Below are 16048 nucleotides of genomic sequence, written 5' to 3' on the forward strand. Positions count from 1 at the left end.
AGCCCAAGCCCTTAAGCTCTACTGATGTCAAAGCTCTTTCCTTGCTCTAGTTTGTAGAGTGGTTTTGGTATGGCTCTGAGGGGGTTGTTACTGAGCTTGAATGCAAGCAGGCCATCCTCTGATCTCCCACTGGTCTCCCTTTTGGGCTCTTCTGCTCCCGCTCTGTATGATGTCGGACGTTAAGTTTTCCTGATGCACATTTTTTCCATGGACTGGAGTCTAAGAAAAAACTGTCATCAAGTTATTCACTCCTTTCAGGAAGTGGCAGGGTTTGGTCAGTTTGATGACAGTGCCAGCAATAGATGCCCAGACCCTGGAGAAGGTCAGCAGGAGAGCACCTGGAGTGCAGCACCAAGGAATTCCAGCCAGTAAGTCAGCTTCATCAGGGACTTGACTCAAATGCCTCTATGCAAACCCACGTAGCATGGGGAATAAACAAGAGGAGCTGTGCATGCCTGCAAGGCTCTGATCTTATCGGCATCATGGAGATGTGGTGGGATGGCTCCTATGACCAGTGTGTTGAAATGGAAGGATACAGGCTCTTTAGAAAGGCCAGGCAGGAGCAATGAGGATATGTCACCCTCTATGACAATGATCAGCCAGAGTGCATGGAGCTCAGCCTGGGGATGGATGAGGAGCTTATGGGTCAGGATTAAAGGGAGGGCAGGGACAGGTGATGTTACAGTGGTGGTCTGCTATGGGTCACCCGACCAGGAAGACCAAGCAGATGAGGCCCTCTATAGACAGGAGCAGCCTCACGTCCACTAGCCCTGGTCCTCATGAGGGACTTCAACCATTCCAATATCCATTGGAAAGGCAACACAGAAGGACACCTACATCAGTGTCTTGGCAATGCTTCTCTGGTATGCACCTTGGTCCTGGGGGATGCTGCTTTTGAGTTTGTCATGCAGTAAGAATTCTAGCTGGTGGAGTGATCATTGACACAAAGCACCTTCTGCTGGCAGGTCTGACTGTGCTCATCTCTTTTGTATATCTTTGGGAGCTCAGTGAAAACTCCAGGGTTTTTGTTTGAAAACTTTACATTGTTGTCTGTTCAACTATGAGAGAAGGGAAAGCAGCAACCATGCCAGAAGTTTTATTGAAGTATAAAAAAATCCAACAAGCAATCTAAAATGGCTAATAAAATAGTGCCCTGTGCCCCAAACTACAAGCAAGAAATGTTACATTGGAACTTAATCTAGTGAATAAAGCAGCCCTTGTCCATACATAAAATTAATTAGGCTCAAAATACTCTGTACAGGCAAGCAGTCCCCATTATCGCTGAGGTTTTATTCTTTTAAGTAAACAGAAACAGAATCAACTCATTAAAAGTGTGGTCTTTTACAGTAAAGTGTATTTTACAGTATTTTACTATCAATCACATAATAGATACCTTATGTGTATCTGTTTAATAAGTAACATAGGCTGCTTATTAAAATGACTGACGTGTCATGGATGAGAGGGCATCTTGCACCTGTGTTGTCCCTAATGTCTTCTGATTTGGAGCTTGGAAGGGGAATAGAGACATTTTCTTGATGTGCCCTTTAGTGTGCTGGGTCTGCTCCAGAAGAAACTGCTGACTGTTACTCTCACCAGTTTTTTCAGAGAACAAGAAGCTGCACACCTCCACACAGCAGTAGAAATATTAGCACCTAAAGTTGTAGCATCTGTCTTCCTTCATATTATCACCATATGCAAAGCTAAGAGTGGGTCTCAAGTGTAAATCAACGAATGGACCATTAATGCTTCAATACATCAAAATTGTGCTACAACTACCTTTCCTCCTATGTGACCACTTCTTCCTCAAGCACAGTCCCTATGTCTTCTCCACAGAAATCGTCTTTGTTGCCTCTGTGTCTCTTCTCCCCATTAGTGCCACTTCCTTCCCTCCCTAAGCCCTAGGTTGGTCAAATAATACATGCTGCTTCTCTCCATGATTGGTGGGCTCGTCATGTCACTTTACATGCCATGGATCACATAGACCTCAAAATGAGGGCAAACAAATTTGGAGCTGCCCATTCTGTGACTATGGTTTCATACTCTGGGGCAAGGTAGGGTATTCATGGATTCCCCTGAAGCAGAGAGGGCAGACAGAAATAATTTGCAGTCAAGTTTTTACATGGAAACAACATTACAGACTACATTAAAATGTGATGGCATCTCTGCATGACAGGGTACTCTGTACAGTTGTGTTTACAGATATCTCCACTAGCACTACAACTGGCTTAGCTGCTGAAGTTTTATTCTCAGCAATTTTCTTTGCTAATAAGAAGGCCCACCAAACCCACAGGAGCAGGATCCTTAGCAGTGTTTTCATTGTGCATTTTGCACACAATATTTTGTCATCTGCTTCTGGGAGGAAACCTACGGGCAGGAAAGTGTCATCCAAAGCCTGCATACAGTTTGAATATTGCATTGCTGATATCCAAAACATACATCAATTTAAAGCCAGTAGCTGTTTCTGACATAGTCTTGATGCTAGCATATCTTGGCAAAATGTTCAAAGTACATGGAAAGAAACACAGTAAGTAGGAGATGGACCATTCACAAGAATCAAGAAGTCGTGTAGCAAAGATGGTTTCAATTTGCCTTCAACCCACAGGGTCTCATGTCAAGACAAGTTTGTGCTGTTACTTTTTGGCTCTTGTGTCACCAGAAGAGCAAAGGACAAGGTAAAGATAGCTGGAAGAGCAAAAAATGTCTCCACTCTGGAGAGTGGGCATGGAGGACAGCATGGCCAGTAAGCCACTTTGCACAAGTGTAGCTCCTGAGAGCTGTTCCCAGGGTGCCCTAAAAAAGCCTGAACTAGAGAGGATATGAGTCAATGAATGCAGCTTTGAAGTAACCGAGTAGCGATGTCTGTGTGCGTCCAGTAATTCTCCAGTGCACAGAGAAATAATTCCCAGGCTTTTTTTCTTTCTTTTTTTTTTTTTTCTAAGGAGGTTGTTATTTAGAGAGAGTGCAAATGAGCAATAAGTTCCTTCTTGGGATTTCTATGCCAAAAAAAAAGAAAAGAAGAAGATGTACACAATACAGACAATTATCAAAGAAAACAGTGCATTGCCCTGTGCAAACAAACTCCACATCCCACTTCTCTTCAAGGCCAGGCGCAGTGACAGATTAAGCACAAAGGGCTTTGTATTTCTGTGTGGTGTGGGTGCCACCTCCTCAAATAGCTTGGAGCCCTTGCAAGACAGGCTGTTCCCGGCAGACAGTAACAGGAGCAGCAGGTCTCAGCTGTGCTGGGTGCAACGTGCCTGGTGGCGTGGGGCAGAGATGAAAATCTTCACAGCGTCTTTTTTATTTGTTTGTCTTCTTTTCTGATTGTGTAGATTAATACTTAGGGGCTGCGTTCAAAGGACAATGTAAAGACTCCAAAGCAGCAGAGGGGAGAACTGCTCCAGGGAAGGATGAAGGAGGCAGTAACGTGGCCAATCTGATACGGTGTCAGGGTGTACGTTGTGCCAAGACACGTATATCGCAGTGGCCGTCTACCCCCAGGAGGGTGCAGCCACTATGTTACTCTTGGGCTGGGCTTTTCTGTTATGGTTGGATCATTTGACCGTGATTACCAACATCTTAATGAAAGGATCGAAGCACATGGAGGCTGCCCTGCTGACAGACAGGTCAGTGGTTGGGCAGAGGGCTCCATTTCGAACCAAATCTGGTGTCTGTGGGAAAATAATTTTTTTCATCCTTAGTGTGCTGGGATGGCTGAATTGAAAACACTTTGTCCAGGTAAAACTCATTCCAAAGCAGCAAGCAAGGTAACATTTGGGGTTAAAAAGGAGAATTTAGTTGATTTTGAATGTCTTGTTTCCAAAAAAATTAGAAACATCTTGTTCCGATTTTGACATCATATTTCTTTCACTGTCTTATAATTGTTAAAAGAAAAGGGAGGACTGCATGCCTATGAGGCTCTCTGTTTTTTTCCATTTGCCTCATCCCATCTAATCAAAAGACCTTACTTCTCCCTACAAATCATGCTTCATTATAAAATGAAATAAGTTTCCCAACAAAAAAAAGCCATTTCAACTCTGGTATGCTTTGTTCTGCTAAGATCAGACTGCTGAATTGTGTATTTTTTTATTTGAAACACTTTTATTTTCTATCTTTTTGTATAACAAAACATTATCAAATTATTTCCTTTCCTTTTCTAGCTCAGCAACAAGGCATTTTCCAGCACAAAAGTATTTTCGACTCAGCTCTTCTTAAAACCCCATCAATTATTATAATTGCCCCTGTGCTTCGTAAGGACATTTAATCAGTGGTAAACTGGAGGGAGGCTGAGCAATATAATTTAGTAGTTATCCAGATTTCTAGAGTCCTTTACTAAATGTTCCAAAGGATCTGTTTCTAGAAAATTCAAAAAAAGCTCCGCTAAAGCAAAGGAGCAAGCAAGCCTGTAATTATTCATGAGACAAGCATAATTGGTGTTTGTAGAACATACCAAAGCACCATTACAGGCAGTAGACCCAGAAGCTCCATGTTAACTCCAAGTACCTGGAGTGGTTCGGGAAGAATTTAGGAAGCTGCTCTCTATGTCATTAGTGGTTTGGGTCAGGATTTCAGTTACTGCTTCTGCAGCTTACACAGATCAGCCCTTTCCAGTGACTGAGGCAGTAGGTGGCAAACTGGCACTGATGCCATGTATTTCTTGACTTCATTTCTTGACATTTCCTGATGTTCCCATGCTGTGCTCCTCTTTCTGTCATCAGTGATGCTAAAGAAGAATAATCTCTATTTGTTACTGGTGAAAATGGATTCAGGGATAAACCAACACAGGAAAAAATAAATTCCATGTCTATCAAGAGCTCATTATTACAAAAATAAGATATTAATAGTTTGTTTCCACTGGAAAAAGCAGAAAGGAAATGTCAATAACATTTACCAGTATGAATACTCTCAGAATTGCTGCACATTTAATTACTGCTTTGAATTTAAGTCTTTGAATTTAAAATTTTTCTCTCTCTCAGCAAACACAGTTTATTCAACCAGGGACACAGTTTCACTCTCTCATCAGAACCAAGATGAAAGTTCTCAGATCTGCCCTCATGGGAAGCAATCTCGAATATTTGTGAGGTAAGAAATCATTCTGGGGTGGTGTTGTAACTGGGTTTTGGGCTGCTGGACTCTGTTTCCTGCCTAGCTATTTCAGCTTTCCCTTCCTTGCTAGCAAGCCCTGCTCCCATGTCACCTACCCTAACTTGACCATTTGCCACTGCTTCTTCCACCCTCTGCAGGCTGGTGAGGACAACCCTACTCCCAGGAGGTACTGCAGTGGTGTCAAGGAGGCTTGGGCATGGGCATTGCTAGTCTCCTCCATTGAGACTCGTTGAATGGCAGCTGCAGAGTCACCCCCACACCTCTTTCTTGAGGACTCCTTTCTCATTAAGCTTCTCCACATTCTCTCACTTTGCCTTCGGACACATATCCTGGAAAACACACTTATTTTCCTCTGAAAGAGGATACTGTTTGCAATACCTGCTGGGTTTGTGTGAGCTGATGGGACCAACAAGAAAGGAACCTGCAATGCAGCTTACACTCCTGCAAGCCCCCAGAAAACACCACATCTAGTTGAATATGCTTATATATATAAATAAATATATACCTTGGGTTTAAACATGGGAGGTGAAGCTGTGAGAAAACCCAGAGAACACTGCAGAGATACACTTTTGTACCTTAATATGGGCCTGTACAGGGTGAGGTACCAATTTGCTAATTAAGTGGTGTCAACAACAACTCTGAAATCACACCAGAAGCATCTTATAGCATGGCTGTAGCCGTAGGCTGAGAATGAACCCGTTATTAGTGAACATAATTAGGACAAGACAAGCTTGTCATTGCTTCTTTTGAGTTTTGCTCCTTTTCTGTAGCACAAGGTAGAGGCTACATTTTCCAGCCCATAGTCTCCCGGAGATTTTGATCTATTTCTGCATGACTTCTTCAGGATTTTGAGTCATTAAGTCATTAATTTTTTCTCTTAGTTTCATTAAACAATATGACACAAACTGCACAGAAAACTGCTTCATTTGCTAATCATTAATTCCTTCAAGCATTGAAACAGCACCTGATCAGCTTCTCTTGCAACATAGTTAGCTTGCCTTGTTAATATTTCAACATAAAATTTTTTCTAGTTTGTATGTAGAAAAAATACACCCGTATATAGTTCTTTCTCCCACCAGTCCTATGACAGCCAAAAAGAGGGATATAGCCAGTATCTGTAAATCATGAAAGGCCTACAGAAAGTGAACAGGAACTGGTTTGTTCAGGTGGTTGTTGGTGTTGTTTTTTTTAACAAAAAGTGGATTACATCAAATAAAACCATGGAGAGACAGGGTAAAAGCATGTAAAAAAGTAACTGCTACTTCACACAGCATATATCTGCTCTGAGGAGATCCATTTCATAGCTGAATTGTATAACTGATACAGCCCAGGCAGCTACGTGTTTGCACTCAAAAGAATCTGTGCTGTTATTGACATTCTGCTTGCACTGAATGCAAGCTTCTTGTGCTTTTTGCTTCTTCTGCCCAAATGAGACAAAGTAAAATTCCTCCACCTCATAGGAATTTTCACATTGTCTCTTGATCCAAGTACTATCTGCTCTTCCTTTTTTTTTACAAGCCTAGACTGTGTCCCCTGAGATACTAGTTTTCCAAAATTCCCAGAAAGCCAGTAACGTATATGTCAAAGTTTTGCCCAGTTATCAGAAAGTAATAATGAAGCTCTTTTTACCTGCTGCCTCAGAAGAATCTCAGAAGAGTATTTTCATCTAGTAGCTTCCCCTTCAAAAGTTCCATCTCCACTCAAAACATTTTTAGAGCTTTCACGTTTGCATTTAGACAAGAAAATTTGTCCACCTATGGGGTTATGCAGCACATGAGGAGGCTCAGACTTCATTGTTAGCTAAATGGTTTTTGCATAGAATGGAGAGGCACTCCAATTTGATCTGGTTCCTGTCTGAATTACATAAAAACCTGAAACCCATTGGAAATGGGAAGAAATCTCAAGCAGTGTTGTGAGTTGCCCTTCAGTGCATTTTATAGTAAGTAACACAACACAGCCTCCAGGCCCCTGCTACATTATGGCTTACCTACCATGATTCGGACTATCTAGCTCCTTCTTCATAGCTAACTACTAAGAGCAATATAATACCGTCCATGCTGTATGAGTCTTGCAAAAGAAAACAGCTGGATCTTGATGTGAAGGAACCTTACTTGGAATGTCCACCCATTGTCGGTCGTTATATCACTCTTAACACATTCCACAAGCACAGAGGGTGTGGAATTTGGATAATGAGGTGAATTCTCTGTGCTCAAAGAGCAATTAAGACTGGCTTTGCTATCTCTTGTGCAACCCAGGGGAGTGAAGGCTTGTCTGGCTATCACAGGATACATAAATAACAGGGTAGTCTTGGGGAGCCAGGACAGCCCTGCTTGTCTTGGGGAGCCAGGACAGCCCTGCTTTTCGTCAGCAGAGACAGTAAAATCAAGATAACAGAGACTTTGTGTAGCTCTTTGTTTCCTTGAGAGGCTACCATGCCCGGTAATTGACCTTTGCCTCATTACCTGTGAAATGCATATTAAAGTTGCATATGCTAATGAAGATTTTAGAGATCATGCTAAACATATATGACTATAGCACTCGTCTCTCCACCCAAATCATACTACACGTCACCTAGGGGAGGGAAACCTCGTAATTTTGGAGATAAAAGGATGGAGAAAATGACTGTTAAATTGGGAGAGAAGAAACTTGATACCTGACCGATCAGTCGACGGGCTGCGTTCTCTTCCTCCACCCCAGGCAGGGACGCCTTTCTGGGTAAGCGCTGCGCCTTTCACCCTCTGGTGAATGTTACCCTGGGTTGTTGCACTATCGTTATTTTTGCTAGCAATATTAACCTTAAGTAATTAGTGCTATTGTAGTCAGTGAATTTATCAACGGCAATCTCGAATCTGCGACTGTCGCTCTCAATAAATAACTAATTTCGATTATTTGTGAATCTGATTCAGTGAAAGTCCTTTGGTGGGACTCTGATAGTAAATCAGTGAAAGTCCTGGGACTCTGACAGACAAATATCGAAACTACAGTCCTTTTAACGCGACAGAGGGAAATGGGACAGGCTCAGAGCATCAAGATACACCAGACACACAGGAATGCCCTGTGCTTTGAAGAGCAAGGTGTTCTTGGGTGCAGCAGTTGGGTTTACCAGACTGGCTCTGAGAGCTTTCCAGCAGTTAACAAATATGGTCCTGACTCCACTTCAGTGTTGGCCCTTCAAATATTGTGTAGACACAGTATGGCTGCCATACATCACAGGTCAGTAATTTTTAGGATATTTTGGGAAACTTTATGATTCTAATGTCATCCCACCTCTGTGTGTCTGTGTGTAGCTGAGTGGTTAGATGAACATGCTGGGGCTTATCCAAGAAGATCTTTTGAAGTCCTTTTACTTCTGTTATCCCTCTCTGCCTTGAGTTGATGGGATTTCTTGAGGACCCAACAGACAAAATATGTGGCTGCCACAATTCCTAACACCTTGGCAGAAATGCACATATCCCTGTTGTCATCCTAGCCACAGCTGAATGTCTGTGGGGAGAGGGTTTGGGTAAATCCTGGCTGCAGGAGACCATGGTTTGCCAGGCTCCATGAATCCTAGGACACCTGTAGGTGGTTGAAAAAGCCTGTTGATTGACTAGATGGAGAAAATGGTGCCGGGACATTTTATGCAGTGGAAATGCCAGACAGAAGGTGGCTCACGTTTAATAGAAAGAGTCATACAAAACAACTGACTCTGCACAAGCCAGGTTAAAAATATCCATGTGCCGATGTCAGCTTCCTTTTATTTTTTTTCTTAGAATAGCAGTAATGACCTTGGCACAAAGCACTGCCTAGAGACAAATGACCAGCTGGGATTAATGGTCCTTGACTTAATTTCTGCCCATCAGCGCCTCCCAGCCAGTCATTAATCCTGCTGAAATGCTCTGTGCATTGATTATTATTGATTCATTCATTGATTGTGTCCGGGCTCTGAAGGTAGAAGCTGAAGTACTGAAGGCACCCTGGAGACTCTTCTAATAAGATGAGTTTGCTTAATTCATAGACTATTTGAGGTGCGTTAGAAAGAAGCATCATAAAAAGAGGTAGAAAAGGCAAAGAGCACTTATAGGACAATGAGACCTAGGCTCCTCTGGCTATTAGAGTCAATGGCATGTATCAAATTATTCTAAATAGGCCCTGTATTTAAAACAGGAGCACAGAGGAATCTGACATGTATTATATGTGTCACCTCCCAAGGGACAATAAGATTCCAAGCAAGAAAGCCCATCAGATAACCCACGCCTATGGCAGAGAAGGCATTTGCAGGGTTAATGTCCCACCTCTTTTATTTGAGACATCACTGTTTTCTTTGCCTTCATAAACACGTCGATCCTCTGTTTCTGCAGGTTACCTGGACATGTTTAGTTCCTTTTCCCCTTGCACTTGTTGCCGTCTGACCTCGTCTATTCTGCAAGGAGCTGCATCTGAATAATTAATGTAGCACCCTTCAGGAAATCAGATTGATTCTTTTTAATACCTGCTTTACGGCAGGATTTGCAAATTGCAAAAGAGAGAAAAAGTGGTTTAAAAGATGATATGGTTTGATAACCTACCACCTCCATCTTTTCTCTTCAAGTTGCCCTACTGGGATTCAATGCAAAGGATAAATTAAAGTGAACAGCAGCATCTTTGGGTGAGTCCTTTCATGTCTTTTGATGTTCCAGTATGCATCAAATGGCAGGAGTGTACATAAAAGAGAAAAGTTGTGGTTGAAAGTGTTCCCAAATACACATTGCTGAGGTGCTTCCAAAGTGCTGACAGCTGCCAAGCACTCCATGGTGATGCAAACACTATTGGACAAGTTGTCCTGCTTCTGAAGAATGTGGGTAGATTTTTCATAACAAAAAAGAAAGAGGGTAATGTTGGCTGAGGAATTGCTTCCGTGTTCCTGATTTGCAAAGCATTTAAAAGAACCCAGTTATTATAAATAAGCCCCTATTTTATTAACTACTTGGCCAACAGAAGGAAGACGTTTTGAAGTAATTTGAGGTCATAAAGGGCAGAGTGTTCTAGTTCCTGCCTATCCCTGCCCACTCATATATTGCTGAGTTTGTGACCCTCTTTAAATCTTATAATTGTTTTCTATTTTACATACCTTACCATTAAAATATGATTACTGTTTTCTTCTTCCATAGGACACTTACATATTTTAATGTTGTAGAGTGCACTGAGATCTTTGCACAGGAAAGATATCCTACTGTGTTATTGTGAGTGAGCAATAAAGGAGCTTGGTGAGTTTAACTGTCTCTAAGCTATGTAGCTGTGAACTATTTATTTGGAAACAATCAAATTCATATAATCATTTTCTTACAAAAATAATTTCTTGTGTGGGAGAACAAAAAAGGGACTTGAGAAAGTTGTGATCTCTGTGAGTCTGAGGTCAGTTCTCTAGAACTATTTTTGGTTTTCTTTGAAACCATGGTTCTATAATAAAAACTGTGATGCCTTAGAGATATTGTGAGTACCCATATAAACACATCCATTAGAGCTCATTAAGGTCATCCTCAGTCAATGGGGAGAAACAGGAATTTTCAAGATGTCATTTAGTGAATCTTTTTTATGCATTCACCTTCAGGAGAGATAGCACCTAAGATCCACTGTTTTGTTTTCTTTTAACTCTAATGGGATCTTGGGGCATCTAGGTCCCTGGTGTTATTTTAAACATCTGCACTAAGGTAGATGAATCTCATATCTAATGTATGACAAATGTCACCAAGACACAGTCTAATGATTAGGAGATGAATCAATGTAACAGGGGTGCTAAGGAGAGACTGAGTCCAGATTGTCTTCTCGAGTAGATTGCTATCAATTCAGTTTCTTATCCCTCCACTTTTCTTAGACCAATGAGTGTCCAACTAGCCTGTTGGTCTGAAATATAGGTTTTCAGTCTTATAGATGGGCTTTGTAATCAGTGAGCTATTGGATAAAGGAAGATGAACTCCATTTTCTCCTGTATTTTAGCAAAAAGGTGCAGTGGCTGCAGAGGTTTCTTGGCAACATTGATCCCTGAAAGTCCCTCCCTGAGGGCCCAAGTTAAACACCCTGATTTGGAGAGCTGTGCCTCGTATGATCATGTCCTCCTGGATAACTTCAGCAGCCTTCCTGCTAGATTTTGTGGATCCCACTTTAAGACGTTTGACTTTTCCTGACCTACAACAGCAGCCTACGTATCTAATGGAGTCATATGAATTCCATGATGTTGAAGACACCTAAAAATGAAGTGCCACCATGGCAAGCTACACAAAATCCACAGCTTCTGTGTTTTCAGCCTTACTTGTTTATCTCTGGATATAGCAACAATGCCTTGCTATCTACTTGCAGTGGACACTTTATCTCTGTGTGTTTGGTTAACCTCTTTTCCTCAGTGGCATGGGATCAAATCCATCTGGGGAAATACCAAAAAGGCACGAGACTTCCATCCACAAACACTATGGAATGTAATCCATGCTTTGTAACCACCCACTTTCCTCCCTTCAACTGAATCTACTGAACTTTGTGTGGCTGTCTTCCTTGCTTCTGGAATACTGCCTTTGATTAACAGTAATGTAACTTGGCCGTACTCTGGAATCTCCATGGGAGTCTATTCTCTCCTTTCAGATATTCAGATAGTTTGCTTTTCTCAGTATTGCTTTCCTCCCATTTTTACTTTTTAAAACTGCTGGAAGGTTTTTATAGTCTGCACAGTCCTGTACATCAGTGACAAAGGCAAGAGAGTGTTCCTGCTAGTGCCATCCTGAGCAGTGAGCTGCCACATACTACATTCATTTCCTGTGTCTGAAAATCTCTAAAGCTGTGAGATTCCAAAAGTAAACAAATGTAATCTTTTTTGGAAGATGGAATACATTGGCAGGTAAATCTTAATGACAATTGCCTCTAATTAGCACTCCCACCAGATGACAAATTTTTTAGTCACATCAAAGTGTCACTTGAAAATGTGTATATTCTTGTTTTGCCTTTGAAAACATCGAAGAAAAATCATATATATTGGTTTTATTCTATTGCCATAAATTTTCATTAAAAGAGGGGAAAAAATGAGAGGTGAAAGGCAGAAAATGAGAAATGGCTTTGAGGAAAGGAGGTCTACTTTGAGTGGAGGATTGCACTCCATTCTGCAGCCGGTTTCCTATTTCGAACAGGTACTCTTTCAGCCTCTTGCACTCACACCCAAAGCTTCTTCATGAGCATTATGGAGAGATTTAATTGTGAATAGGTACTGAGAGACACTGGGTCCACTGAGCCAGGCTTTCACCGACTGAGAACTGAAAACACGCAGTGGGGACTCTCTGTGACTAGCAACTTTTTGAATGAGTGAAAAGTGGGATGTAATGCAAGGGCTATTTCAAACTGGGGTACCTTCACTAAAATACACAAAAAACATATTCTCCTTCTTTTCTTTTTATTGCATGGAAACTAGAATGGTTTTAAAATTGATTTCTATGACAGTCAGTTTCCATCTGAGGTAATTCTTCACTGGGGTCAATGGGACTGGGCAGAGCTGCTGTTGTAGATGTCCGTATCACAACAGTTGACTGAACTTACATTTCTGTGGTTTTCTTGGAAAAACACAGTAGCTAGAAGCTTTTCTTAAAATAATCGGTGAAATTCAGAAGAATCAAAAGCATCATCTGAGAGAAGCCTGTGCTACACATTGCTTCCCTACTGCCTCTGCTTCCACATGCACACTGAGAAATGTGGTAACGCATCTGTTCCCATAACGTGGTGCAGCCTGCTTCTTCCTCTTCCTTAAGTAAGAAACATAGATGCCACACACTGTCTTTTTAACAGGTGCATGATTAAATACTGCCATAGGCCCATGGTAGGTATTCACAGATAGTTTTGAAAAAATCATCTTTGTAGGATAAAGATTGATGGGATTCACAGTGATTTTTTTTTAGTTCCTATGGGAACAATTTCCATTTATGCTAAGGACTGTTGTGCCCCAAAATTATGGTTACCGATCTCAGGTGGGAGTGCTGCTGCCTAACTTTTATCTTGCGGAATGATTCTGCCTATCTAAATATATGACATTTCTCTCTTCTTTATTCTTTTACAGTACATGCTATCCATTTTTCTGAGATCTTTTTTGAATCCTCATCCTAGTCTCCAAATATTTGCAAACATTTTACAGTTTTATATTACTTGCTAATTCAATAAGGACATTCTATATTCCTTCATCCAAGTCTTTAAAAAAGCATTTAACAGGACCAGATGGATTCTTGCAGAACACCATCCAATACCTTCTTTCAGTTTGACATTAAACCTTTGATAATTAGTCTTTGAATCCACCTCCCCGACCTTCACTTAGTCTATGCTGTACCCTCACTTCTTGAGCTGTAAAGCAGGGGTGACAGCATTCCTGTAACTCATGGAATTGCCCTGACAATAAATTTAGCTGTAGTTGTCAGATCCAACATGCTGTAGTAGGCTGAAAAACAGATTTTGTCTACCTTCCTATGATCCTAGCTGTTGAAGTGATCTTTCTCATCACACGCAATGAAGAGCAACATGTACACACGTTTATTCTGACCCCTTATCTACATATGGAAATGTTAATTGTAATTCCAACGTTAATTGGAATTTCCTGAAATATGTCCAGACAGAGTTGGTTTTCTTTGTCGGGGGGAAAAAATTCCCTTTTGAGGGCCTAGGAAGGGCAGCTGGTTCACCATATTCTCTTATGCCAAAGCATAAGGAATGACAAACTAAACAAGAATAAACAGAGAAAGGAATGACCAAGAGAAACAGAGAATAAGTCAACTTTCCCTCCTACCCTCTGCCCCAGATTTCCAAAGCACTAAGTACATATCTTCTGTTGACTTACATGGTCACTGAGTAATTCAAATCTGAGAATATATTCAGATCTGTCTTGTCTTTTTATCCTGACCACACAATCCAGCCTTTGTTCTGGCACTGTAGAATGAAATAATTGACTGTAGTGGATTATGCATTCCAGTTTATACCATGGCCAAATTCTGACATAGTAAAGCCCTCAACAGTAAGGGCTATTGTTTAATTACAGAACATAAGAGCACGAGGGCCTCAGAGAAGAAAAACAGAGTCCTTGTTTCAAGACAAAAGAGGAAAAGGTTCATCCCAATTAGGAGTTATCCTTAGGTCAATTTGTAGCCTCCCAGGGCACTCCACCCACAAGTATGTTATTATTTATCTTGAGCACTCCTACTGTTATATGTCTGGTAAAAAGTTATCCACACAAAGGTTGATTGCCAACTCCTTCTAGACATGTCAGGCTTCCCATGTGACATGATCCAACATTCAGGGACCACACAGACCTTGCAGTAATCACAGAGGAGGAGATTGCCGCCTCTTGCTCAATGCTCAGATTTATGAATCCTTTTTTTGGTCCTATTGTTGTTCCAAGCTACTGCTCTGGTGAATGAAAATGGACAGGTATCTCCAGATGGCAACTGAGATCTTCAGACTGCTGAATTTTCTTTAGAAAATGCCTTTTTCTTTCAGTTTTCTAGGGAAGGAACTCCATGCCCAATTTAGATTCCTTTGTTAAACACATTTTTTCAGTCTGGGCAAATATGAGGCTATCTGTAGGTGTTATTCTATGATAGTCAACAAACTTAAAAGCAGCCAGAAACCTCAGCTGACGCATCCTTTGTGTCCTAAACTGGTACCAGGCCATTTCATCCATCAAAATAATGTTTCATATCAATTTCTAATTTTTCTGTCTCCAAATACAGTTGGTGGGAAAGCGCATTACAGCACTTTACATTATAAACATTTAAATTCTACTGCTTACTGGACTCATACATTTTTATTGTGTTGAGGATGTCAGCAAAATAATTACAAGATTTTAAAATGCTGCTTTTTGAGAAACTTTAAGTGTATTTGTATTAAATTATCTTTACTGCCAATGACTCCTGACCACTATTTTATGGGCCCATCAGAGGTTTTTCCAGGTTCCTCTTTAATTATTAAAAATAAAAATTTGTCAAGTTTTTCTTGGTATTCATGCATTTCACTCATTGCAATTATCCAAACTGGGATTAGACAATACCTTAAAAAAACTATAGCCCCCTTCGTAATCTAATTATCAGAACCTCACAAACTGCAGCTATTAAACCTAAGGTGAAGCACCAGCTGAGCGTACCATAACATGCATCCTCACCCCATGAAGCTGGTATCCACGGGGACCACACACATTAAAAACCACATTAGCATGTTGTCCATATGTCACCAATACAAATATCTGGAAGGTAAAGTTAACAATGTGGTTTTACTTCCTTTGCCATCTCAGTTTCATTTTCTGGTTCTCCTTATTTTTGCTAGCACAAGTGTCTATGTCTCTAATTCTCCATACGCGAGCAGTAGCTTTTCTGTGTGTCATGGTTTAACCCCAGCCAGCAACTAGGACCACACAACTGCTTGCTCACTCCCTCCCAGTAGGGCAGGGAGAAGAGGGAGAAAAGGAGGGGGGAAAAAACACAAACAACAGAACCCCTAATGGGTTGAGACAAAGATAATTTAATACAACAGTAACAGAAGACCAAAAAAAAGACAAATATAATAATGGTAAAAGCATATGCAAACTAAAGTGATACAGAATCACAGAATCACACAAAATGGTTCAGGTTGGAAGGGACCTTAAAGATCATCTAGTTCCAACCCCCTGCCATGGGCAGGGACACCTCCCACTAGACCAGGCTGCTCAAAGCCTCATCCAGCCTGGCCTTGAACACAATACAGGTAGCTACAACACAACTAGCTCTCACCACTCAATGATGGATTGCCCAGCCCGTCCTGAGCAGCAATCATGGGTTCCTGTCTCCCAGACAGCCCCTGTTTATATACTGAGCATGATGTCTTTGGTATGGAATATTCCTTTGGCCAGCTTGTCCTGCCTATGCTCCCTCTCGGCTTCTATGGGAAGCTGAAAAAGTCCTTGACTAATGCAAACATCACTTAGCAACAACTAAAA

At 41.2% G+C, this 16048-nt stretch overlaps 1 long non-coding RNA gene across 2 annotated transcripts in view; it reads left to right on the forward strand.

Moving 5' to 3' along the window:
• The window catches only part of LOC134512268 (uncharacterized), a 71766-nt gene extending 55918 nt beyond the window's left edge, over nucleotides 1-15848 (forward strand). For both annotated transcript variants that reach the window (XR_010070077.1, XR_010070078.1), the window contains exons 2-6: nucleotides 4977-5082; nucleotides 5244-7821; nucleotides 9447-9733; nucleotides 10236-10331; nucleotides 11062-15848. This is a non-coding gene — a long non-coding RNA (uncharacterized LOC134512268). The remainder of the gene's footprint in view (nucleotides 1-4976; nucleotides 5083-5243; nucleotides 7822-9446; nucleotides 9734-10235; nucleotides 10332-11061) is intronic.
• Nucleotides 15849-16048: the final 200 nt, after the last annotated feature.

This window comes from Chroicocephalus ridibundus, chromosome 2 (assembly GCF_963924245.1).
Source record: "Chroicocephalus ridibundus chromosome 2, bChrRid1.1, whole genome shotgun sequence".
NCBI lineage: Eukaryota > Metazoa > Chordata > Aves > Charadriiformes > Laridae > Chroicocephalus > Chroicocephalus ridibundus.